Genomic DNA, 26,234 nt, shown 5'->3' with positions numbered 1-26,234 from the left:
TTAGGTCAGAAAAAGATTCTGGCTTCTGCCTGGCTTATGTTCTCTTGCTCTTTCCTTCACTAGCTCTGAGAAAAAAGAAAACAGCCCCCATGTTGTGAGCTATGTATGGAGAGGCCCACGTGGGGAAGAGGCTGGTGAGGAATTCTGAGTCAGAGGCACCAAGGGGCACCCAGCTAAGGTGTGCCAGATTCCTGACCAATAGGCATGGTGAGTTAATACATTTCTGAAAACTGCTAAGTCTCGGGGTAATTTGTCAGACAGCCATAGACAATTAACACAGTATCTGACTTTTAAGGTTGGGTCATAAAAGACTTTGCTGTTCTCACTTCGGTCTCTCATTCTCTTGGATTCCAGCCACAGATCACGAAGAAGTGTAAGTGGTGGCAGTCTGAGGCCTGCCAGCAGCCATCGATGTCAAGGAGCCAGCTTGGAAACAGACCATTCAGCCCCAGTCAGGCCTTCGACTGCTTGCAACCCCGGCTGACATCTTGACTGCAAAATCATGAGCAACTTGGAGCCAGAAGCACCGATTCAAGCTTCCTCTGAATTCCTGACCAGCAGAAATTGTGAGGTAATACGTATTTGTTGTTGTTTAAGCTGCTAGGTCTGGGGGGTAAGTTGTTAGACAGCGATTGATAACTAATACAGTGTAGGACAAGTGACTCAGAGTTATTCTATCCAAATGAAGGAGCTGGGGTATTTATACATGGAAACCCACCTGTCAGTGGGTGAGGGCTGCTTCTGGGGGTGTCAATTCCCCAGCCCTTGTTTGTGAGCAGAGAGGGCTTCAGCGGCCAGAGAAAGGCTGTAGGCAAAGAGATGCAGATTCTGGCAGTCGGAAGTCAGGCCTGTGTGAACCCACAGGTAAAGATGGGGGTGTTTGCAGGGCCTCGTAACTCTCAGACGCCATTTAAATCTCATCTCCATGACCTCCCTCCTTCTAGGTAGCTTGGAGCATCTATCCCTCAGAGTCTAGCTCTTCCAGAATGGCCTCTCTGGTCAAAGGAAGAGGAAAAGGACAAGCCTCTCTTTACATAATTGTGCCCACCTCTGGTGCTCCCTTTGGTGGATGCTGGCGTTTCTTGGGCCAACACTGACCTGTCGTCGCTACTCTTTGTGACATGAGTCCAAAGGCTAGGCTTTCTTGCAGGGTGTGCGTCAGGGTCTTTGAAGGGCCCCGTGGGAAGTCCCTGATGAAGGCCGCTCTTTCCCAGCCCCTACTCGACTTTCACTGTAAGGTCTACCATACAGCCTCCTGCTCCTGCCTCCCTGTGCCTAGCGGGCAGCCCACCTGAGCCGAGTATAGGAAGAACAAGTCAAGTCCAGCCACGTTCTTGACCTTTAGAGGACTCATGTCATCAGCCTCACCAAATACTGAGGTACGGGCTATTCCAGGCTGTCCCCTTCTGCCCTGTGCCTCCCTGGGGCCAAACTCCCCATCTTGCAGGAATCCCAGATCTTTACCACTGACTCTCGAAGCCTTCTCACTTGGCTTTGAGATGGGAACAGCGTTCACACCCACCGGGAGGAAGCGTACTTTTTATTTTTATTTTATTTATTTATTTTTTCAACGTTTTTTATTTATTTTTGGGACAGAGAGAGACAGAGCATGAACGGGGGAGGGGCAGAGAGAGAGAGGGAGACACAGAATCGGAAACAGGCTCCAGGCTCCGAGCCATCAGCCCAGAGCCTGACACGGGGCTCGAACTCACGGACCGCGAGATCGTGACCTGGCTGAAGTCGGACGCCCAACCGACTGCGCCACCCAGGCGCCCCGGAAGCGTACTTTTTAGATCCAGCACTGCCTTCCAGTTGGTGGCTCTGCTGTGAGTCTAGCTTCGGTTCCGGGATGGTAGGCAAAGTGTCGCCTAGTAACCCGTAATGCAAATGAAACACCTCACAGTGACAGGCGGTGGGTACTCCGCAGGCATTCGTTTCCTCCTTCTCAGTGTCAGTGATGGAACACGCACCAACCAGTGTGGCTGTTCTGAGGACGTGGGGTTTAATGCAAAACGGGCTCCCTGACACGGGGAAAGAAGAGTGTGCGTGCGTTCTTAGGGCAGGGCCTTGAGTCAAGTGAGTATTCTCTGAAAGAATGAAAGACGGGGCTGACACAGGAGTTTTTCCAACAGAAAGCAAATGCATAGAGATGCAGAGGTCCAGCATCAGTCTCCGGTGCGTGTGGGGGACTCAGCCTAGTGGCCTCAGCCTGGTCTTCGGTGGTCAACCCCCGCAAGCCAGGGAGTTCCTCTTCTGGAGCACTAGGTGTCTGCCACCTGACTTCTCTCTTTTCTGTGAAATGTGGCCAGACCCAAGATCCTCACCATCGGCCCTCCCTTTCAGAGGCTACCTGGGCTCCCTCCCTTCCCTTTCCTCCTTCCTTTCTTGTTCCATCCATATATTTTGGTATCTACTACAAAGGTCAGAAAAACAAATCAATGAAGAGAAGGACCCAATAATCCTGAGAACTGACTCAGGCATGGGAGGTGGGGAGCAAAGCCGCTCAATAAAATGAAAGAGAATTCAAAAATTCCCTGAACAAGGCACAGCATGGGGTCCCGATCAAAGGGCCAGGCAGCTTCGGCTTTGTGTGTGCAGAGGCTGGATGCTCTGGGGCTGAGGGAGAGGCAGCCCCCCTCCCTGCCTCCCTTTCAACACACACACACACACACACACACACACACACACACACGCACACACACTCCTTGGACCACCACCTGACTGCTGAAGAAAGATCTGATGACGGATTTCCAGAGTCTGGGAGGCAGACAGGAGAAGGCATTGGCAGGTCACTTGTATCCTTGTAGTGACCCCATTTTCCCAAGCTGTCACAAGATCCCGATCTGCAGGAGAGAGTTTAAGTGCCCTTTGAGGACCAGACAAGCATAAGGATAGGGACGAGGTGAGGGATGTTACAAGTCCTACCTGGCTTTTTCTGAAACAACCTTGGGAAAAGGTGAGAATGTAAGAACCCACCAGTCTGCAAAGAGACGAATCAGGTTTTATCAGCCCTTTCCTTGTGAATGGCAGCTCTTCCGTGAGGTCCTTCCCGGCACCTCCCACCATCCCCCCAGTCCCTGGGGCTGACTGAGCACTCCCCTTGAAGCACCCACTGTCCCCCAGTAGTCTTCCACCAGAACACCTGAGATACAATATCGTTCTTCATCATTAGTCTGTCTCATTCTGTTCTATGAGGCCAGCTCAGGGGCAGACTGTCTGCGCTCAAATCAAGCCAGAACTGCTTATTGGCTGCGTGACCGCAGGCAAGTGACGTAACTTCCGTTTCCTCAAGTGGAAAATGGCTACAAAGCATGTATTTCTTCTTTTGCGCAATGGCCCTTCAAATATTGAAGGGCGGGCTTTTCTCCTCCCAGGTTAATAGGCTCTGCTATTTTCACAATTCTTTATAGAACATCGTTTCCAAAGATCCAAAAATGTTTTGAGCGAGAACAGCATCGTGGGAAGAAGGATAGAAACTCTCCACTTTGGGGACCTCGCTGAGATGTATATGTTCTGCCATGTTTGCTCTCAAGCGATTCATTGGTTTATACTATGCTGATTGTACACAGATGTAGAAAACGTGAAGGCCTCCATGTACACGCAGGTGGGGAAGGCATCGCGCGTGCATGTGTGTGTGTGAGTGCACGTGTGTGTGCACCTGATTATTTTCCCGCCCGTTTCCAGAGTTTTAAGGTGGTTTGCAGATTAAAACAGAATAAAAGATGAGGCAGTTAATAATAAAACAAAATCAATATTATGGGAAGGATCCAGCAGCGGATGCTTTGAGATTTCTAAGTGAGCAGATTAACCATGTGCCGGAAATTTGGCAGTTTCTTAAAGGTTGAGGCTCTAAGACCAACCCTTCTGGTCACCTTGTTTTTGTTTTGGCAAAAATGGTTTCATTTCAGGACTATTTCTTGCTTGCAGGTAGAAAAATGGCAGGTGGATCCAGAGGGATAAGTAGGTTTGGGAATTGGCGGCCAAGAGCATGTTGGTTTGTGACTTTTTTTTTTTCCGCTTACCTTTTCTTTGTCTTTTTCTTACTTATGTCGCAATAAAGCCAAAAATAAATCCTGTATTTGTAAGCCACTTTCCACGTTATTCCTCTAATGATTCTGTGTGTGGCCTAAAATCATTCTTCCCCTAAACTGAAGCCCCAGAGAGTTAAGAGTCACATGTCCGTTGTGTGGACATATCACGGTTTATTTATCCATTCTCTTCGTGATGGACCTCTCGGCTGTTTCCACTTGGGGCTTTTATAAACAAAGCCATTGTGAACATTCTTGCAAAGGTCGTTTTGTGGTTTCATGTTTTCATTTCTCTTGAGTAAATACCTAGAGGTAGAATTTCTGGGTCATAGAAGAGAAGAGGTGTATGTTTAAGTTTATTAGAAAGCCAACCAGTTCTCCATAGTGATTTTTACCAGTGCACTCTCCTACAAGCGGTATCCAAGAGTTCCAGATTCTACATATCCTCACCAACGCTTGGTATGGTCAGTCTTTATTTTTAGCTGGTCCTTTGAAGGCGTAGAGGGATCTCATTGTTTGTCTTTGTATTTCCTTGATGGCTAATGACTTTGAACATCTTTTGGTGTGTGATTTGGCCATTTGAATATATGTCTCAGCACGAAAGGAGTGAGTTACTGCTACTCACAATAATGGACTAACTTGAAACACGTTATCGTGAGTTAAAGAAGCCAGACACAAAAGAGAACATACTATATGATTCCATTTTTATGAAAGAACAGACAAAACTGATCTATGTGATAGAGGTCTTAGTAGTGATTGCTAAAGAAGCTAGAGTTGGGGATGTTGATTGGAAAGGGGCAGGAGAGAAGTCTCTGTGGGTAATGGAAGTATTGTTTATCTTGATCTGGGTAAAGATGACATAGGATTTCTTTTCTCTGTCTCTTTGCCAGAACACCTCTATGTGTGCTCACCTAGGGCCACTGGCTAGCAAACCCCAATTCCAGCCTGAAAGGGGACTGGAGAAAAGAGTCTGCAAACCACTGAGCCACAGTCTGTCTCCTCCCAAGTAGTTAGCTTTTGCTTCCTCATACAACTAATCAGAGCCACTTAGTCCTGATGTTCATTTCGTGCACTGCACAGAAGTACCTCACAGAGGCAATGAACAGGCAATGAAAGGTGTGGGCTCTGGCGGCGCCAGCCCAGAGCAGGTGCCTTTTCTTAATCACCCTCCAAGAGGGGATCATTTTCGTAATATTGTGGAGAGTTCTCCTTCAAGCTAACAGTGGCCTTGTGGCTAACATTGGGTCATGAAAAGCTGTTCATGATGAAAGCCTGCCTTGGTACTTGTTGAAATAGCAGCTTCCGATCATTTTGGTGACCAGACAGAATCCTAAAGATAGAAGCCCAACATGGGAGCATTTTTATGTTCATTCATTCATTTTTACTCCCTTTTACTCCCTTTCTTTCTTCCTTCCTTCCATCCATCCATCCACCCATCCTCCATCCAACCAATATTTTCTGTATACATTGGCTAGTGAATGCCATGTACTGGGAATTGTACTAGTTTCTGGAGATGAATTTTATTTTCTTTTAAGGTGGATACGCAATGGCATTTTTTTAACACTCCTGTCTCTGACTCCTCCTTTGAAACATCTCTGGCCAGGGTGTGAAAAATATCTTTGATTTTCTCGCTGAAGAGCACAGCTCTGCCTTTGGGTATCATATACAAGCTGGAGACAGCTCTACAAAACAGTGTTTTCTCAGCTTTGCCCATTAGTTCCTCTCTGTCTGTGGTTAAGGGGTCTTGCCTGTGTGGGCTCACTTGTGCCGCTGCCCTGTGTGGTCTATGGCACCAGAAAACTACTGGAGGATTTGGTGTAAAGTGTAGCCTATTCTTCTGATTTAGATTTAATTACAGGATAATCTTGCATTCTGAAACAGGAAAAAAAAAATGGGCGAGGTACTGTAATAATCAAAGTAATAATCCATTACATTTGCATAGTACTTGGCCTGCTTCCAAACCATTTTCACATGAAATATCTCTAACACCCAAAAATGGGAAGGTAGGAAATAGTTATTGTTATTATCCTTTTTTATTGCAGTAGAAAACATATAACGTGAAGTATACGCTCTTCACAAAATTTGAAGTATACAGACCACTATTGTTAACTCTTGGTACAATGTTGTACAGAAGGGCTCTAAAACTTTTTTGTCTTGCATAACTGGAACTCTGTGTCCATTGAACAGCCCTCTGATTTGCATCTCCTTGGCCCTGGCAACCACCATTCTACTCTCTGTTTCTACGACTTCGACTACTTTAGATACATCATATAATTGGAAACATGCAGTACATGTCCTTTTGTAACTGGATTAATTCACTTCGCATAACGTCTTTGAGGTTCATCCGTGTTGTAGCATGTGACAAGATTTCCTTCTTGTTTATGGATGAGTAATATTCCAATGTATGTATACACCACATTTTTCTTGTCCATTCATCCACTGATGGACATTTAGGTTGTTTCCACCTCTTGGCTATTGTAAATAATGCTGCAGTGAACATAGGAGTGCAAATATCTTCTCAAGATCTGGGTTTCAATTCTCTTGGATAAATACACAGAAGTGAGATTGTTGATCATATAGTAGTTCTAATTCCATTTTTTGAGGAACTTCCATACTGTTTTCCCTAGTGGTCACATCATTTAGGAGGTAGATATTGATGCACGTAGGAAACTCCCACTGGATTGACCAGCTAGACGTGTTACCCCATCACGTGCTAATCAGGGCTGAGTACTCATTTCTGACCTTCATGGAGTCTCAACAGATAAGGAATGTCAGTCAGTCATCTTAGAATTAGTCAGTTAGTCCCAGCACTCTCTTGAGATGGGGACATTCCTATTAACCCTTAGCATCCTGGTTCACCAGCACTTCTGGCTCTTTGGCCTGGGAGCTGGAAATCTAAAGAAGTTGGAGGCAGCTGGTGGCCCTCTTCCATAAGACATGGGGAGCAGACCAGGGTGACGAGGAATAAAAGTCCCAGTGAGATAAAGTGACTCACTTAATGCTTCTTGCTAAATTGATGGCAAGGCCAAGAATAAAATTTTAGTTATGATCAGATGGTGCAAATTTCTCTCACAGCAACTGTCCTCATGTTGCATTGTGGGATTTTTGTTTCAGAATAAAGATTTCAGTCATTTCTTACTAATATTTTTATTATTTATCATCTGGCAATGGATTTTCAGAAATGAGATGATGTCATGTGAGTCAAAGAGGACCAGGCTTGAGGAGAAATGGCCCTGATTCCTGGCTAGATATGTGTTGTTAATACCAGTTTGGCTTGGGGCAGGTGTTAGCAATGAAGGGTCTTGGCTGTAGGTGGAAAGTGGGAGTATGGGGGATTTACTGACGATTTCCCGCCACTTATACTGGGATTGCTCTTGGACACCTGGGTGGGCTGGAGCTGATGGAAACAGAATAGAGCTGGTGGTGTTTGGATTTAAAAACCAAGTTGATGTTTCCTACAACCGGAAGGAACCCTTGAACTGGGGCAGTGATAGAAACTGAGAATTTGCTGGAACACAAGAGGCGAATTGACAAGTGGCTGCCCGGAATAAAGGCAGACTTGAAGAAGACATTTGAAAGACCCTAAGACCCACATGGAAGAGAGAATCAGACTCAATTCTGAAGGACCCAACACAATGATTTATGTGTTGTAGGCCCTCAACATATATTAGTTCCCTGAAAGATGTTGGGTAGTAAAAATCAAATGAAGCCAAGTAACCACAGGGAAATCCTAGAGCATTTGTACAGGGAGTAGAAGAATCTTTGCAATAAAGTGTCTAATGACTTGTTATAAAAAGTTGTGGACACCTTGGTTGAAGTAGGGGTGAGGGGCCCAGAGTTCTTCTCTGCATTGCTGTTTGGTCTCTGATTTTCTCTTCAGTGAGCCCATGACTTACCTTCGTGAGACCTCAATGGTTCCATGTCACACAAGTTGAAAACTGGTAGATCAAATTACTTCCAAGGCCAATTCTCTTCTGAGAGTCAGTGATTTTTATTGTTAGCAAATTTATCTATAAATTATACCTTATTTTGTCATCCCTAAGTTCCCCTTGGTTTATTTTCGCACCTATGATTTAGCTGTATATAGATAGATACTGGATTTGGATATCAGGGATTGTGGGGGCAGTTCCACGGCCTTTTCTAGTGGAAGGGTGTCCTTGGTCAGCAACTTGACTAAGAACTATTCCCAAGAAGGTCTAGAGATGGATGCAGACCAATGTTTTTTCCCTCAAAGGTTTCTGAACAGGGGCGCCTGGGTGGCTCAGTCGGTTGGGCGTCTGACTTGGGCTCAGGGTCATGATCTCGCGGTTCGTGGCTTCGAGCCCCACGTCGGGCTCTGTGCTGACAGCTCAGAGCCTGGAGTCTAATTTGGATTCTGTGTCTCCCTCTCTCTCTGCCCCTCCCCCACTCAAGCTCTGTCTCTGTCTCTCTCAAAAATAAATAAACATTAAAAAATTTTTTTTTATAAAAGGTCTCTGAACAGAGCTATGGTGGATGGCAAACATGGCCACGATTATTCCCTTCCCTGTAGTTATGTCCCTTTACAATGTGACCTTGCAGCTCCTCTCAGGAAGATGTAGTCTGAAACAGACTTACTCTCTGAGTCCGAGAGGGTCGTGTAGCTTAATTTGACCTAGAGAATGTGGTAGAAGGGACATTGTGCTTGCCCAGAGCATAACCAGCCATCCCGTGACATATTCACACTAGCAAGATAGAGGATGGAGGCCATGTTGAGTAGAGATAGGTCATCTTGGCTGAGGCTGTCCTAGATCAGTCGGTTCCCAGATGGCCTGGCAGCTGACTGTGGAGGCATGAGTGAGTTGAGGTCCGAAGAGCCAGCCATCTGAGCCCGGCTCAAATTGTCAACCCACAGACTGAGGAGCTAAATACGTTGTTGTTTTAAGTCACTAAGTTTTGGGGGATTCGTCACATGGCAAAAGTTACCACATAAAACCCACAGAATGTACACCACCAAGAGTGAACCCTAAAGTAAGACGAGGACTTTGGGTGGTTATGATGCGTCAGCGTAGGTTGTGTGGGGGCAGGCTGCGTGTGGGGACCCTGTACCTCCCTCTCAGTTTTACTGTGAACCTAAAACGGCCTATGAAAATAAAATCTTTAAAAAAAAAAGTTAACGGATATAGTCCATTATGGAAATGACCAATAGACTCTCCAGAATCTTAGTGCAGTGGCCACGGAGGCCCGGTATGACCCTTTATGGCAGAGAAAAATGCTGTGTGTTCCACAGATCACTTAATCTTTATGACGATCCTGTTATCATTTCCACTTTAAAAACCAGAAACCTTTGGCAAAGAGAGCTTAAATGCTTCTCCGAGGGTCATACAGGTGTGAGCATTGTAGCCAGATGCAAATGCCGGTATCATTTATTCATGACGCCAGTTTGCTGGCCGTGGTTCACTCTCTCTGTGCGCCGTAAGGTCGGTCCTGTGGCTTTGAGTCTCTCCTCCTCAGTCAGAACGTCACTCCCCAACCCCCCCCCCCCGCCCCGCCCTCTGACCAGTAGTGCCACACTGGGCTGAGGGCTGAGGGCTGAGGGCTGAGGGCTGGGGTGGGGGACATAAGGAAGCCTGGCCCTGCCCTCTCCCCCTCCAACCTTCTTCCCTGGACTTGCTCGCATGGCTCAGAGCCTCTCTCAGTTCTGAACGTCAGCGATCTGTTATCACACATCATCAGCATCGGGTCTCCCTGGGACAGAGCGCTTGTTGGAATCCTCCAGAAGCCCACTTATCAAGCATCCCACACCAGAGAGATCCCGACTCTCCAGAAACAAGCCCCTTTCTGTCAGCCTGAGATGGAATTAACCTCCCGAAGGACCCCGTGCAGCCTTTATGAACCAATCACAATTGGCTCCACATTGAGAGTCCACGGGCTTTATTTTATTTTTCCTCCAAATCTCGTGGCTGTTGCATTAGGCACCAACTCCACAAGTTGCTTAGAAACTGCTTTGCGTCGGTGGGCTCATCCAGGTCCCCATGTGCAGGCAGAGTGATAAGCGCCACTATTTATTTTTTTTAAACACAGACATATAATTAAGGAAACTGTTCTGAGGTCTGCAAAGTCCCACTGGCAATGAACAGCCAACGAGAAAGGCCTGAAGGTGGAACAGAGCTGGGGATTTCAATGAGAAAACGAATAAATACGACCCCCATTCACTCCTGTCTCTGTGAACTTAGGGTCAGAGCCAATTTTAGGCGACTCACTTTTCTTCCCCCCAACTTGGTTCTTCTCAGGCCTTGCCCGATCCTTCAGAGCTAAAGATGTTTCTCAAGGGGGAGACACTTCCAACTCCACGTCTTAGTATTCTGAATAAGAGAAAGGAAGAGACAAGGCCGCAGATGGTGGGGGACATCTGCTGTGCGGTCAGCCCAGCCTCCATGTCTTCTGCTAACAGCACTTTGATTTTGCACTGGGGTGTCGCCTCTCCCGTATTCAAGGTCACAGGGTTTGTGGGGGCGACTCCCCCAGCGCCAGGGAGCAGACACACGACTCAGGCCCTGCCAGGGGGAACGATTTAGGGCTGGACACACGACCCAGGAGGCTCAGCTTTGGGACTTGGTTGGAACTCTGGGAAAGGTGACATTTTTTTCCTGCTGGAATTGTAATTCTGGAAGGGCAGATGCCTGGTTCTGCTGGTGGCCATCTTTGTCACCATGTGGGCAAAAACCTGCTGAGAATGAAGTCGAAATAGAATAAAGGCAAGGGAGGGAGATCGAATTGTTGAAGCTACCAGATCCAGTCTGGTTTTCAGTGAAATGAGCCCATAGGTTCTTTTCTCCTTTGGTTTTGTTTTGGCTAATTTGACTTGGGCTTTTTGTAGCCAGAATAGTCCTGGAAGGCAGGTTAATCCCAAACTCCTTTTTTTAAAACTCTGCCTCCCACGTTCAGGCCAGGGCCAGGGCAGAAGGACTTTGCTCTGCGGTGGTCCCGTCAAGGTCTAGGTGCCTGCGGGTGCAGGTGTTTCTCATCCACGGGGAGAGGGGTTGGTGGGAAAGTTGGCACGTGCTCCACAGCACGGTGACAGGGACAGAAGTCTGTGACTCTGGAGTCAGTAGAAATGAGTATTGCAGCGCACCGATGTGGTGGCTGAAATGAAACATCAGCACGGGCTCTTCACCCCAGGAACTTGGGTTTAGAGCAGGGGTGACAGGACGCATGTATGGGCAAAGCTAAAGGTCCAAGGGCAGGCCCTGATGGGGGATCTGGTCGGTCAGAGGTGTGGGGGCTCATGGAGGGCCGTGAGGCTGGTAGAGAGGCAGGCTTCTTAAAGTGCTGGGTCAGAAAGTTAGAGTGGTCAGTGGAGGAGAAGGCAGAGGGATATGTCAGCAACCCTGTGACAGAACCGGTTCACATTTTTGAGACTAGAGACTGCCCAGGCCTTTCAAGCCAAGCCTCCACGTCTGGGTAGAGGGTCCTTCTATTGTCCTCCTGTCCTCTCTTTCCATATTGCTTCCTCTTCTGCTTCCCTTTCTCTGTCCCCGAAACTCTCACGGGGCAAGGGACAGTGGGAGGGTGTGGTCACAGGGAATCACTTCTGTCTTCTCTTGCACGCCTGGGAGGCCAGCACAGGCTTTGAATTGCACTGGGGCGGAAGTACATTAGACTAAAGGAAGAACCAAGCAGGACTCCTAGAAGGGTTCCATCAGTTGCCAAGGCAACATGCTGACTCTTTCCCTGGAGGAATTTTAAAATAGGTCACACATTCCTTTTTATGGGAGGTTGGGAGTCCTGCCAGGAATGATGATGGGACCTGCAAAGGACTCAGCATGAGAGGTCAGAATCTGTGAAAGCCCAGATTTCATTTATAGAAATCTGTACAGAAGGACAACTCTCTCATTGGCTGGGCTGCTCCCACGGGCCACCCGTTTGCAAGGCCCCGGGCAGCAGATGTGGTGGTCCAAGGGATGAAGGGGCTGTGTGGTTGTGGTCTCTGACTCGCTATCTGTGGGGGAATAAGCACCTGAGTGTCACCTGGGTGCATCCATCCGTCCTTCACAGCAGGTGCAGGTGCTGCCTCTCGGTGACTTTCCTTCCAGTGCTGAAACAGGGTCCCCCCTAAGCATCGCTACCTTCTGGTACTGGCTCGTTTGGGCTTTGGATCCAGGTTTGACTCCCTGGTCTGCCTTTTACTAAGCAGAAGGTGCAATCGGTCTACTGAAACTTTTGGAACCTTGGTTCTTAATCCGTGAAAGTTGAAGAGCAGGTCACCCACCTGGGAAGGGGAGCCCCGGGCAGGGCGGGAGAAGAAATAGCGCTGAGAAATGGCCCAGCCCTGTCTCTGGCACAGAGAAGACAGGTAGACTTTATCAGCTTCCTTTTTAAGTTGAGTGTTTTCATCTCTTTTAGGGGGAATTCCTGAAGTTTGGGTGGTCACACCTCTTGAGAACCTGGCCCCCACTGGGATGGTCCTTAAGGCAGAGATGCCGTTTTTTTGAAGCTCCTTCTCATGCAAATCTCACCTCATGCTCTCTCATGGCTTCCTTTATTCTCCTTTCTAATTTATACTTATGTATTTATAATCTTTTGATGATCTGCAGAGAGAACGGGAGGGCAGGGACCTTGTCTGCTGCATTCTCCACTGTGTCCCCAGCGCTTGGCACATGGTAGAGGTTCGGTAAATGTTTGTCGAGTGAACAAATGAATGATCAGAAACCCTGCATGGTAGTGGCACGTGTCTTTGCTTAATAAGACACGGGGGAAATGAGACCTTGCTATCTAATAAATGTAATTTCTCTAGGAGGAAAAATCTTTGCAAGCACAAGCCCACGTGATGTATATAAATAATTAAAACAGGCCCCTGGTGGTAAAAAAGTAATTCCTGGAGTTACATGGTCCGGATGAATTTTGCCTTTGTATGCTCTAGTTTAACGCGGCAGCTTTCAGAATCCGCATCTGTTGCTTTCACCTGCTGTATCCTGTGGACGAGATCACGTCTGTGTTGCTTTAGGCCCTTGGCAGAGGTATTTCAGCTCAAAATCGATCCCTAATTGTTGCCCCTTGGATACTTATCCATGTGTCTCTCTCTTCCTTCCTACAAGGCTGGGGGAAGGTTTGGGCCTTGCACTATTCTTCTTGTGCTTCCTTTGGGGCTACATCACAGCCTCAGTGTGTGTACGTGTGTGCGCGCACAGGCATGCACGTGTGTGCACATATGGGCACACAAGTATAAGCACGTGTGAAGGCCCTGGGCAGACAGGGTTAGGAGGGTGATCTCCCGGGGAATAAATAAAGAAGCCGTGCCCATGGAAATGAATGCTAGAATTGGAGTCAGGTGGGTCAAGAAGAGAACGCACTATTGGTCATTGAAAGGTCCTCTTGCCATAGATGAAAACTGAACAGAGAAAGTGTACAAGGGAACAAGGAAACGTTGATGAGAGAATCAGTGATGGGTATTGGGAAAAGATAGTGATTCTGATCCCTGTGCTGGGCCATGTGGAGGCTCAGGGTAACTGAGGTCTTCAACTGGTTCCTGTGGCCCCCTTTTCATCATTCCAGTGGGAGCTAAGCTTCTTCATCTCCACGAACCACAAACCACATCACAGTATTCTTTATATCAGCAGGGACTGACACACGGGTTCCTTGGAAGGGTTTGCTAGATGAATAATCCCTAGTAATCCTTCCAGAATTCCTTCAGTAATGGGGATAGAGGTGGTGTCAGAGACGGGTAACTGTCTACTCTCCCCTTCCATGGCAAATGGTGAGATGGAAAGAGGTTGCCCAGCTAGCGACTGCGTTCCTAGCCTGCCTTGTATTTGGCTGTAGTCACGTGAGTTGTTCTCACCAATGGAATATGAGAGGAAGTGCAGTGTGTCAGTTTTGGGCCAAGGCTTTTAATAAAAGGAGCATATGAGCATATGTGTCCTCCTGCACCTGTTCCCCTTCTGCCAGCTGGATATATGTGATATCGAGGCCCTAGAGAATGAGAGGGGTGGACACTAGATGGAAGGTTCCTGGTGGAGGGGAGTCGCCTGCCGACTCGAACCCCTTCCCAGGTACGTGAGCAAGGAGTCAACTTTTACCGTGTCAGACCATTATATGTTCGGATCTATTTCTCAAGGAGCTTGGTCTACACTGAATGATACGGAGTACTCCAAGTATGAGCCCATGGAGTGGCAGGGTAGAGAAGACATTCCCAAGTCTGTGTATACATATTACAACACACACTTGTTCATGCCCAGACTCAGCAGCCTAGTCTCCATAGAGGTGCAAATGATCTTTAGTTGGGCTCAAGATGGTCGTACTTTTTTATTGTCAAAACTTTTTAAAGTTTATTTATTTATTTTGAGAGAGAGAGTGCGAGTGGGGGACGGGCAGGAGAGAGAGAGAGAGAGAGAGAGAGAGAGAGAATCCCAAGCAGTCTCCACACTGTTAGCATGAGCCCTATGCGGAGCTCGATCTCATGAGCTGTGAGATCATGACCTGAGCTGAAATCAAGAGCTGGATGCTTAACCAACTGAGTCACTTAGATGCCCCTGGTCATCCTTTTTGCACAATTTAAGAAGCAAATGTTATGAAAAGATACATAGAACTCACTCTCATCTCTGCCCCCTCTGCACTATTTACTGTCCTCCCGTAACATGCAAAGGGATTGCGATCTTTATTAGCTTCTTGTGTGTTCTTTTAGAGTTCATTTAAATGTATCTAAACAAATTTATTGAATATATAAATATATAAATGTATGATTGTATATGTACATCATTTCTTACACAAAAAATAGCATACTAAGATGCTTTCCTGAATTTTATATTATTTAACAATATATCTCAGACCCCTTTCTGTATCAGTACATGGAAAACTTCACTCTTTTTCACAACTATGTAGTATTCCATTAAAAGGCTTTACCATAATTAATTTAACCAGTTCCCTCTTGATGGATGCCTGAGTTGTTTCCACTCTTGTTACAGATGGTGTGGCAAAGAATAATCTTTTCACGAGTGCAGGAATATCAGTAGAACACATTTCTAGAAGGGAGATCATCGAGTCAAGAGGTAAATGTATTTACAATGTGCATGGGTATTTGTTCCTCTCTTTTGAATCTGGTTTCTGGGAGGGTATAGGGCACGTTCAGGCTGGCACTGGGCTTTCATTTCTCAAGTCTCCTGCCATCAGCCAAAGCATTCATTTGATCTGAGAGAGGGTGACCAGACCCCGGTCTTGGTGTAGTATCTTAGAACATGCCAATATAGGAGCTACAGTCCTTCCAAATTCCTCGAGTCTCTGCCAGCCATAGGTGGTGTATGTGTGCTCTGTTCTCTTGTAACCCATCAGAGCTGTGGGTTTTGAGCTATTGTCTGCCATCTGTCAAATGGAGAATAGAGGCTGTCTGGCTGCCACAGGTTGGTGGTGACACACAAGTGATGTATATGACAGAGCTGCAGAAATTGTGTGGTTCAGAGCTGGGGCTCTGGACTCATTATTTGTGTTGGATTCCTGGCTCCCTCTTTTCTTAACTTTGTAACCTCGGGCAGGTGTTTAAGTCCTCGAAAAGACCTGAGTTTCCTCTGCTCTAAAATGGAAAAGATAAAAACAGAATTATTGTGAGGATTCTAGAAGATTAGCTAAAACATTGAGCACAGTAGATGGCACACAGTAATCAATATGTGTTAAAGGATCTCGATGAGCAGCAAGCCTGATTTGCTCTTTCAATTACCAGCTCTTACAATTCTCTTCATGCAAATTGTAGTTAAATGATGTTTATAGGCCACCAGAAAGTTCCTAGTTCTTGTCACATCTACCCCTCTGATCAGCTCTTTGATAACAGACTGATCTAGGACAGTCTTGGTATATGTCAACTGAAGGCTTTTGGTTTGAGAGTCATCAGCTCAAACATGAAATAAACTTTTAATCCAAAAGAATGATAAATTCATAAGCAAATATCCCCTTCCTCTTTTAAGCTGCTTTTCAATTTGGCCAAACCAAGTGAAATACATGCTGTTAGTGCAGCACGGAGGAAGCTTAAGGGCAAAACAGTTTTTAACACATATGTTGACTTAGACACATGGGCCTTGTAGATTGGTATCCACGATGGGTGATCTGGTGCAATTATGGTTCTAAGGGCCATGTGGTTTTTCACAGAGTAGACATAACCTTAGGTTCTAATTGAAGATCATCTTTTTGTCCTCAGAATTTAACTTTTAAGTGTGCTTGAAGCATAGGAGGTGCTCAATAAATATTTATTGAATGAATGAATGAATGAATGAGTGAATATGCCAATGGAGAAATACTGTTAATAAGAAATAAAATGAAGGAATACACCCATGTATTTGGAGAGTATCAGCCTTCATTCTGTTGAGTGTACTTCATGGGTTATTATTTACTCTGCCACGAGTTGATTTTATTCAATAACCAGTATTTATTGTGTGAAGGCCTAGTGCAAGGGGCTGGTGGGTATACACGATCACCAACTCTCTGTGTTACTTAATTGATTTTAAATTAGAGGATCTTTTAGCCTGGCAGGAATTGAGATGTCATGGTTGTCTGACTCTGTAGCAACTTTGCTCCAGAATCTGTGCTGCCTTGAGGAAATGCGTATTTTGCATTTTTGCATATTTTTTTGCATATTTGCAAAATATTTTTGCATATTTTCTACCTATTATGATCCAGGTATGAAAATCATCACCAAAAGGCTGTCTGGGTGGCTCAGTCAGTTGAGCGCCTGGATCTTGATTTCAGCTCAGGTCATGATCTCACAATTCTTGAGTTTGAGCCCCACGTTGGGCTCTGCACCGACAGCGCAGAGGCTGCTTGGAATTCTCGCTCTCTCCCTCTCTCTCTGCTTCTCCCGCTCCTTTCTCTCAAAATAAATTAAAAAAACTTAAAAAAAAAAGAAAATCATCACCAAATAGGAATAGGAGTGAAACACAGGAAGTCCAACTAGTAATTCAGGCATTGAGTCTGAGCTCAAACATCTTACTGCCCTCAGACATCCTTCATCACTGTGAGGAGGGAGATAGAAAGGGAATGGACCAGCCTGGTGCTCCAGGGACTTACCCAGTTCCAGTGGCCTCTGCCCTGACCCTAAGCCTTAGCCCCACTTCCTGCTATTACGTTGTCAACAGTTAAATGCAACCCAGCTCAGTTCTTTTAAAGGCAGTGACCCACTCACCTTTTGAGAGAAGACATTACTGTGTTCTTAGCTGCCAACTGACTTCTGCCCTTGGCCACCCAGCAGGACCTGGCAAATTGGATCCGAGCACACATGATATGGTGTGACCTTCAGCAAATATGCCCTGAAGCGAACACCCTACCTTTATGTTTATAACGATTATGTTTTCTCTTTAAATGCAATGTGTTAGCTTATATTCTTTTATTTTTATTACTGGTTTGTTCTTACTGTCCTTAGGCTAGAAAGCACGCAAAACCAAATTTGTTGATTTGTAAAAACTCTGTTTTGGGGTAAAGATGACTAATTAAAGACCACCCCACTCCTCAATGCCTTCAGTAGTGGGCATTTTTCCTTAATAGCAGAGAAAGGAACAGGTGGAAAGCTGTGGTGAATTCTACCGATACCCACACGCAGAGAGGTCTCTGCTGCAAAGGGAAGTGAACAGCCATCTTCCATTGAGCATTGACTGTGCCAGCCACATGTGCTATGTTCTTTACCTCTCATATAAGCTTAGTTCTTACAAAATCCTGTGAGGGAGTCAATCTCTCATTTTTATGGATGAGGAAACCAAGGCTCAGAGACACTGATGCATAACAGATCACCTAGCTGTGAGTGGTGAAGAGATGTTGATTCCTTCATGGGCTCCATCATCAGAGGCAGATACTGAAAACTCTGGGCCAGATCTGACTTGCTTGGTGTATGGTGCTTACAAATAATCGAAGTTAATTTACTACATTTAAAATCCAGGAAACTTCCTATAATCTAGACTTTGGGTTTCTCCTGAAGAACATCACTTGAATAGTGCTATTGGCTGAGTAGTGGCTCCTCTCTCCGGTGGGGAGAACCCTTCCTGGTCACCACAATCCCCATCTGGTCCATTTTATGAATTTATATCCTCTGCCTAGCCTTTCAGCCATTTGAGTCTGATACCTTTGATACAGATTTCTCTGTGAGTAATGGTAAGGTGTGTGGTAGGGGAGAGAAGTGGAGGAGAAGGTAGGGGTGTGAGGGATGAAGGGTGATGTGGCAGAGGACAGAGTGTAGAATATTCTGAAACCAGCTCAACATTTCCAAGCTGGGTTAGCCATTTGGATGTTGGACAGTGTGGGGTCAAATGAAAGGGCTGCACTAATTGAACTCTGAATTTCCATCTTCTATTGAGGTTTTATCTCACCTGCAAAAGCATATTCTTTCTTTGTCATGAGTGGATTTGTCATAATTGCTATGGAGAAGTGACTTCATTGCCAAGGTCACCGTTGAGCAGTAATCTTGGGCTGATGCTGACCAGCACCAATAAATTCACAATTCCAGGCTTTCTGCGGTATTCTACATAAATGGTGCCCTCTGGAGCTGTGCCACATGGCAGCCAGACCGGTGGCATGTGCCACTGTTCTAGATGGATAAGATAGTTAAGAGTCTTCCTTGGGGGCTGTTAAGTGTAGTACAATGATGTAGACTAGGAAAAGATATGTAGATAACTACAAAATGAGTTAGTCATTTATGGAGTTGCTGGAATAGCATCCATGAAAAAGTGTGTAAAGCAAGAATTGGTGTTTCAGATTTAGAAAGGAAGAGATTGAAAGCTGTCACATTGCTTCTCACTCTGGATAGTTGTCGTGAAAGAGGCCTATGCTTATGAGCTGACTCATGGTGAAAGGAAGCTGCTAGATGGGCTGATGTCAGAAATAGGAATGAAGGAAAAGAGGAAAGGCAATATTTTCAGGGAAAGAGACTTTTTCTAAGAATTTTTCCTTTCATATTAAAAAAAAAAAGCTTTGGTGGAGCACTTCTTTTGGCATGAAGACAATTATTCCAAAAAACCAGATTGCTACCTCATCTTTAATGCCCCCGACTGATTTAAAAGTCTACACACTAGGGGGACATGCAAATCAAGACTACAATGAGATATCACCTCATACCCATCAGAATGGCTAAAATCAAAAAGAGAAGTAACAAGTGTTGGCGAGGACGTGGAGGAAAAGGAAGCCATTCGGCACTGTTGGTGGGAATGCAAACTGGTGCAGCCACTGTGGGAAACAGTATGGGGGTTCCTCAAAAAGGTAAAAATAGAACCACCCCCATGGTCCAGCAATTGCACTGCTGTGCATTTACCCAAAGAATACAAGAATACTAATTCAAAGGGATACATGCACCCCAATGTTCATAGCAGCATTATTTACAATAGCCAAGATATGGAAGCAGCCAAAGTCCATTGATTGATGAATAGATAAAGATGTCACACACACACACACACACACACACACACACACACACACATGGGAATATTATTCAACCATAAAAGCGAATGAAATTTTGCCATTTGTAACAACATGGAAGAAGATAGAGGGTATAATGCTAAGTGAAATAAGCCAGTCAGAGAAAGACAAATACTGTGTAAGTTCACTCATATGTGGAATTTGAGAAACAAAACAAACAAAGAAAAAAAAGAGAAACTCTTAACTATAGAAAACAAACTGGTGGTTACTCAAGAGGAGGTGAGGGAGGAGAATGGGTGAAATATGTGATGGGGATTAAAGACCGCTTACGATGAGCATTGAGTAATGTACAGAATTGTTGAGTCACTATATTGTACACCTAAAACTAATGTAACACTATATGTTAGCAATATTGGAATTACAATAAAAATCTTAATAAGATATCTACACACTAGGAAGATTTTCATGTAATATTTACATGTATTTCGCGCTAGTCAAGTTTTTCTTTTCCACCAGCTCAGGTAAAAACGACCTCCTCCTCTCCCTTTTTTTTAAAAAAAATTAATATATATCCAATTTCAAGTGCAAAAGAGAGCAACGTCAAGGACTTTATGAAGAAACAGGAAGCATTCAGCTTTCAGCCAATTTAATCAGTGTCTTAGGGCCCAGTTGACTCGTTGGGCCACCTTCAAAAATAAACAGACTGCTTAGGATATGGCACTGGAATGGGGGTTTTTAGATACTCAGACCCTGGGACGCTTGTGCGGGCTGTTGAATAGGCCCCCTTTAGGATTCTGCCAGACAGGTTTCTTCTGAAACATGACAGCAAGACACTCTATAACACACTCTTCCTTTCTCGTGGGTTCCTGATTATGCCATCTTCTGCTATAAAAGAATCAGCCTATCTTTTGCTCCATACACCAAGTTAAAAAGCACAGTCATGGAGAAGGATAATGAATCCCAAAGAAAACTCGAGTTTTATAGTTACCAGTGTCCCATCCTGTCCCCTCAGAATTTACCTCTGTAAGACAAAGGCTGCTGCTGTGACATCTGTAAATCTCTGCCCAACAGATTTTTATATGGCCCTGGGAGCACAAGCCTGTGGCAAGGCAAGCCAGAAGATCGGTGTCCCAGAAGCAGAACTCAACCAATCATTGTTAGTAGGTGGTGGATAAACACCCCAGATTCTCATGCCTTAGGAAAGACAACTCTGATGTTTGTGTCCTACACTAACTCCTGGAGGTCCTTCTAAAAACCCAAGCTGTAGCTGTCCCAGCAGGAACTTGTTGGATAACAAGTTGGCTGCCTTCCCTTCCTTGCCTCATTTTCCCCACTCTGCTGGTGTTCCCCAGATCACCTCCGGAATCAACCATTTGTGTTAGAATCTTTGTGTCACGGGGTGCCTGGGTGACTCAGTCAGTTAAGCGTTTGACTTCGGCTCAGGTCATGATCTTGCGGTTTTTGAGTTCAAACCCTGTGTCCGGCTCATTCTGTGTCTCCCTCTCTCTGCCCCTCCCCGACTCGCACTCTGTCTCTCACTCTCTCTCTCTCCCTCCCTCAAAAATAACTAACCATTAAAAAAATCAGAAAAAAGTGAAGAAGAATCTTCGTGACAGGACCTGATTTTGGGAACCCCAAACTAATACATATGTTAAAATGATGGAGAGGAAGCCCCAGAAAAGCAGGGCCAGATGACCACCATAGCTGTGAAAGATTGACCAAAGTTTTAAGGGGCAACCACTGAACCCGGTGAGTTTAGGACTCTTCTGAGTTCTTTCTTTCTTCTCAGTTGCTCTGCTGAAAATGAGGCCTTCTATGTTTATTAGAAATTAGGAAGGCTGGGGCACCTGGGTGGCTCCGTTGGTTAGACGTCCGACTCTTGATTTCGGCTCAGGTCATGATCTCCTTGTTCATGGGATTGAGCCCTGCATTGCGGATTGGGATTCTCTGTCTCCCTTTCTCTCTGCCCCTCCCCCACTCTCATGCACGTGCACTCTCTCTCTCTCAAAACTAAATAAACATTAAAAAAAAAAGATATTAGGAAGACCATAGTAAAATTGTTGACGTGTGATGTAGAGTACCTAACAGAGTGCCTGGCACATCATACATGCAGATAGTAGCTTCGAATTCATGAACATGGTCATGTCAGACATGTTTGTCAACAACCCCCCTCAGTCATTTCGTCGTATGTCGCTGTGACTTCGGTTCTCCACGTCCACCACTCATCTCGGGCTGTCTGGTTGATTTTCTTTCCGGTCCAGGTGTGTGTTTTATATTCACCCACGTTGACCCTTTTCTTGTTCGATTTCCCTATTTCTAGTTCCTGGAGTTCTGTTGGCCCCCAGTTCTTTCATCTCAGTCCTGCTGCTCTGCCCAGCTTCACACCCCCCACATTTTCCCTCAGGGCCTTCTCCCTGTCCTCATCCAAGGCACTGGTACAGCTCTTAACCAGGAGTGAAATGAAGAATCGGGGCCGGAAATCGCGTGGCCGGTGCCACCACTCCCCTTTATCTTGGGAGTTGCTGGATAGCAAGGAGAGAGAGTGGCTCAAAGTAGCATAAGAAAAGGAAGATTTCTTTTAAGCACTCTGAGACATTGCACGTACTCTTAGTTCACTCTGCCATCTGGATCCTCATGATTTCCGATTTCTGCTACAGCGAATGCTGCATCTGCCAGCCCGTGCAGACTTGGAGCTCTGCTCACTCACTGAGGCTCACAGTGAACGGTCATGGCTGCCCTCAAGGACTTCCCTAGACCCCGAGACCACTTGGATTTCCAGCTCGGCTCCATATGTTCGCATGCCTCTCAGACTGACCCGTTTTGGTGCAAGTATCCACATCTGTTTCAACCATCTGTGGCCAAAGGCAAAATCACATTGTATGATGAACTGCCCCTTAAAGATTCTGAGTGGGACAGTTTCTTCTTGTTGAAGTATGAAAGGGAAGAAAATGATTGCACGTACATCTTGAGTCCCTCCAAAGGCCGAAAATGCCTCTAGAGTCAGGAGGGCGTTCATGGGGTTGACTCTGGAGACAGCAGCATTTCAAGGCCTCACAACCTTCTAGGTAGGCGGGCTATGTGGTTTCCATAGAAGACATCTGAGTCAATACGAATGTCTATTGGGAGCCTACTTTTATTAGGAAGGCATTTATTTATTCATTACTGAGGAAACCCAACAATTTCCTATAGTTCCATTCTGATTTTAATTAGAATATTAATCAGCTATGCTCTGCACAGTTTTGGCTAAAAATCCACAATGCAATATACTAAAATTCCTAGGAACAGAGCCAATTTAATTTGTATTAGATATTTTGCCCCAGGTTAGCATTAGGAACTTATTATTGCATGTCTCGTGCAGCTATTATTATTATAAATGTGCGTATTGTGCAAATTAAAATCATATTTTATTCAGGGAAAAACCTCTCTGTTTGCTTGATTCCTAGTGACTGTGTTTCTGTTCCTGAGAGAATTCAGTACTTGTGACATCTCTCTTGGTAGGTCTAGCAAGGAAATGCCTTTGGGATGTTCAGCCACTTGCCACTTCTGGAAGGACATAGTTTACCCACCGCTTCAATGGCTGCACTGAGGACACAGAGGAGGACCAGATGATGGCAAGCACTGTGTCTTTGTTCAAGGAGCTTTCAGCATTTGTCATAATGTATGACAAATATAATGGAGAAGTACAGGATGCTATGATATACCCTGTGGGGGGCCTTAGCCTTGTTGAGGGAGTCAGGAAAGACCCTCCAAGAGGCTAGGATGTGCAATCCAATTACTTAACCTGACAATTAAGCAGAAGTTGGGAGGATGGGGTAGGGTATGAGAAGAGTGAACCGAAGTTCAGTGTGGCTGTATTATAGAGGGTGCAGTGAGGATTGGCAAGACCAGAACTGGAGAACTAGAGTGGGGTCAGGTAATGGAGAATGTTGAAGCCACGGCGTGGAATTTACCATAAGGAGCAATGGGAAGTCAATGAGGCCCTTAGTAGAGAAGTAGTATGAGGAGGTCTGCATTTTAGTAGAATCCCTCTAGCTAAGAAGTGGAGCATGGGTTGGAAAGAAATAACAGTAGAAGCCAAGACATTAGTTAGGAAATCATTTCCATCATGCAGACAAAAGAAGATCGTGTCCTGGTCTATGGGAGTATCTGTGGAAATGGAGTGAAGTGGATGGATCATTCGGGAGGTGAAATTGGTAGGTGGTGACGATGACTTAGATAGGCAAGTGAGAAGAGTGACGGACCAAGGCAGAATTCCAGGTTTGCTTGAAACATCTTGGTGGATGATGGTGACAGTTACTGAGATGAGAAATATGGAAGGAAAAACATTTTTATTTTGGGGGGGCAGGTGCTGGGGAGAGGAAAGGTGATGAGTTCAAATTTGAACATGTTGAGTTTGAAGGCCTGGAAGATCCATAGGTGGTGCTGTCTTGGAGGTGAGTGGATACACGGGGCTGCTTTTCAGGAAAAGAGACCTGGAGGGAGATAAAGACTGAGAAATCTCAACACAGGGATGGTCTTTGAAGCTATGGATTTTGTTGGCGTATTCCAGGAAAGCATATCCCTTGAGAAAAGAAGATGCAAGACCGAGCCTTGAGCAACAACCTGAGGACAGGGAAAAGAAGAGCATGCAAAGGAGACTGAGAAGAAGGGTGAAGAGTGGGAGAGCTGAACTCAGTCCCATATGGCTACAACCTCAGAGTACAGTAGCCAAAGGTCTTAGCCCCCATTCACCCCTGCATACTTACATTCAACTTCTTGTCCTTCTCTCTTTTTGAGCTTACATCTATTTTCATAATGAAAAGAAACATTTCCAGTATCAATAAATGTTCAGTGTAGTGAGTGGGTTTCCACTTGAACTCTTTGTCATTTTGCTTAGAAATCTTCATCTAGAGATATATAATCATTGCTTTTCTGTGCTCACTGTTTTCACCGTCACGTAAATGTTCATATTTATTTGGTAGCTGCATTAAAGTAGCTGTTCTCAGATGAGGTCCCTGGTACAAAATCAATAACCTCACCTGATGTGATAAGCAGAATTCCAAGACGGCCCCTACATTCCTGACTCCCCGGTGTACATGCTCTCTATAATTCCCTCCCTTTGAGTGTGACTGGCACTTCTAAATATAATGAGATATCCCTTCCACGATTATGTTAATAAGAAAAAGGGATTTTTCAGATATAATTATGGTATCTAGTCAGTCAACTTTGAGTTGATCAGAAGGGAGATTATTTGGGTGGGCCCGACATAATCAATTAAGTCCTTTGGAGCATCTGGGTGGCTCAATCTGTGTCTGACTCTTGATTTCAGCCCAGGTCATGATCTCACAGTTCATGGGTTCGAGCCCCGTGTTGAGCTCTGTGCTGATGGTGTGGAGCCGCTTAGGATTCTGTCTCCCTCTCTCTGCCCACTCTCTCTCTCTCTCTCTCTCTCTCTCTCTCAAAATAAATAAACTTAAAAAAAATTAAGTCCTTAGAATTGAATTTTTCCTCAGGAAGGAAACCTCTGACAAAACAAATTCAACGCACAAAAGAAATTTCTCCTGTTGGCCTTGAAATGAAGAGAATTGTGGGAAGGGCCATGGCGAGGCTACGTGGCAAAGGACTTGAAGGTGACTTCCAGTCCCCGGATAACAGCCAGCAAGACAAGGGGCCCTTGACTCTACACCCACAAGGAGGTGTATTCTGCTGTCACCCACCACATGAGCTTGGAAGACGACTCTGAGTTCCAGAATGGAATGCAGTCCACTGACACCTTCATACCACTGTGCCAACGGCCAATGCCGTTGCGGGCTGTCCTTGCAGGTTGGGGCCCATAAGTCATGCCCCAGTGGGTTCTGGATGCAGAGAGTTCCCTGCCTTGCTCAGCCTCTGCTGTGCACATCTCCTTATTGTCCTCTCCCCCTACAGTCCCTGCCTGGATCCCTGGTGATCCCCCGTCACCAGCACAAGTGTAGCCAACGTCCTAGTTTCCACCAAGAAGTCTGAAAAAAGAATCAAGTGGCCTCTGGTCATTCAGTACAGGCATGGGCCCTGAGGAAAATTAGCCGCAGCCATGAACAAAACCCACTGGAAGGAGGGAGGGACAGTGTAATTCATTTAACCCCTCCTGGCCTCAGTTCCCCCATGGAAAATGAGGGAACAAGAATGGTCCTTGATTTGGTGGGGGCTCACACCTGACTCTGTCCTTCCAGCTGTGACCCTTGGGCCAGCCCCTTCCCTGCTCTGAGCCTCACACCCCTCACCAGGTTCTGAGCGGCAAGGAGGGAGATGTAAACCAAAGGGCACGTGGAAGTTGTGGGCAAAGAGCCCTGTGGAGGTGGGTGGCTGTTCTTCCAGAATCTAATTTTATTTGACTCCCGTGGTTTCTCCAGCCACCGTGACATTTTGGCAACACGGCGGTTCAGGAGTGGGGCTCTGGGGCCAGACGGCTGTGTTGAATCCTGGCTCCGCTAATCCCCAGCAGGGGGATCTCAGCCAGTAGCTCAACCTGCATGCTCCCCGCTGTCCTCACCCGTAAGTGGGTCGGTAATAGAACCATCTCAGCGGTCACGGTGAGGAGTCAGTGAGTTAGTACACGTAAAGGCTTCAGACTATTCCCAGTGATAATCCCTGCCCTCAGAAGATGCTACTCTTGTGGGGCGCAGGCGGGAATAATGACCAGGGAGGCATCTAGGGTGCAGGGAATAAGCTGTTTCCTGATCTGGGATGTAGCTTTACAGGTGTATTCTGTATATAAAAGCTCATCGACCCGTGTGTGGAAGATACGTGCACTTTCTCTATATCATGCCTCCAGAAAGGTGTTTTTTGTTTGTTTGTTTTAATTAGTGCTTGGGAATGAGCAAAATTCCTAGGAAAACTCCAGGCTTT

General features: G+C 45.7%; 1 long non-coding RNA gene across 1 annotated transcript; it reads left to right on the top strand.

Annotated features, from left to right (window-relative positions):
* On the top strand, positions 1–22,768 carry LOC144612803 (uncharacterized). Its single transcript, XR_013549928.1, has 3 exons — positions 1–207; positions 355–571; positions 22,025–22,768. It is a non-coding gene; the product is annotated as an uncharacterized LOC144612803 (long non-coding RNA).
* The last annotated feature ends 3,466 nt before the right edge of the window (positions 22,769–26,234 follow it).

This window comes from Panthera onca, chromosome C2 (assembly GCF_046562875.1).
Source record: "Panthera onca isolate mPanOnc1 chromosome C2, mPanOnc1 haplotype 2, whole genome shotgun sequence".
In the NCBI taxonomy this organism is placed as follows: domain Eukaryota; kingdom Metazoa; phylum Chordata; class Mammalia; order Carnivora; family Felidae; genus Panthera; species Panthera onca.
Note: the sequence above shows the minus strand (reverse complement) of the source record. Positions and strands in the feature narration are given on the sequence as shown.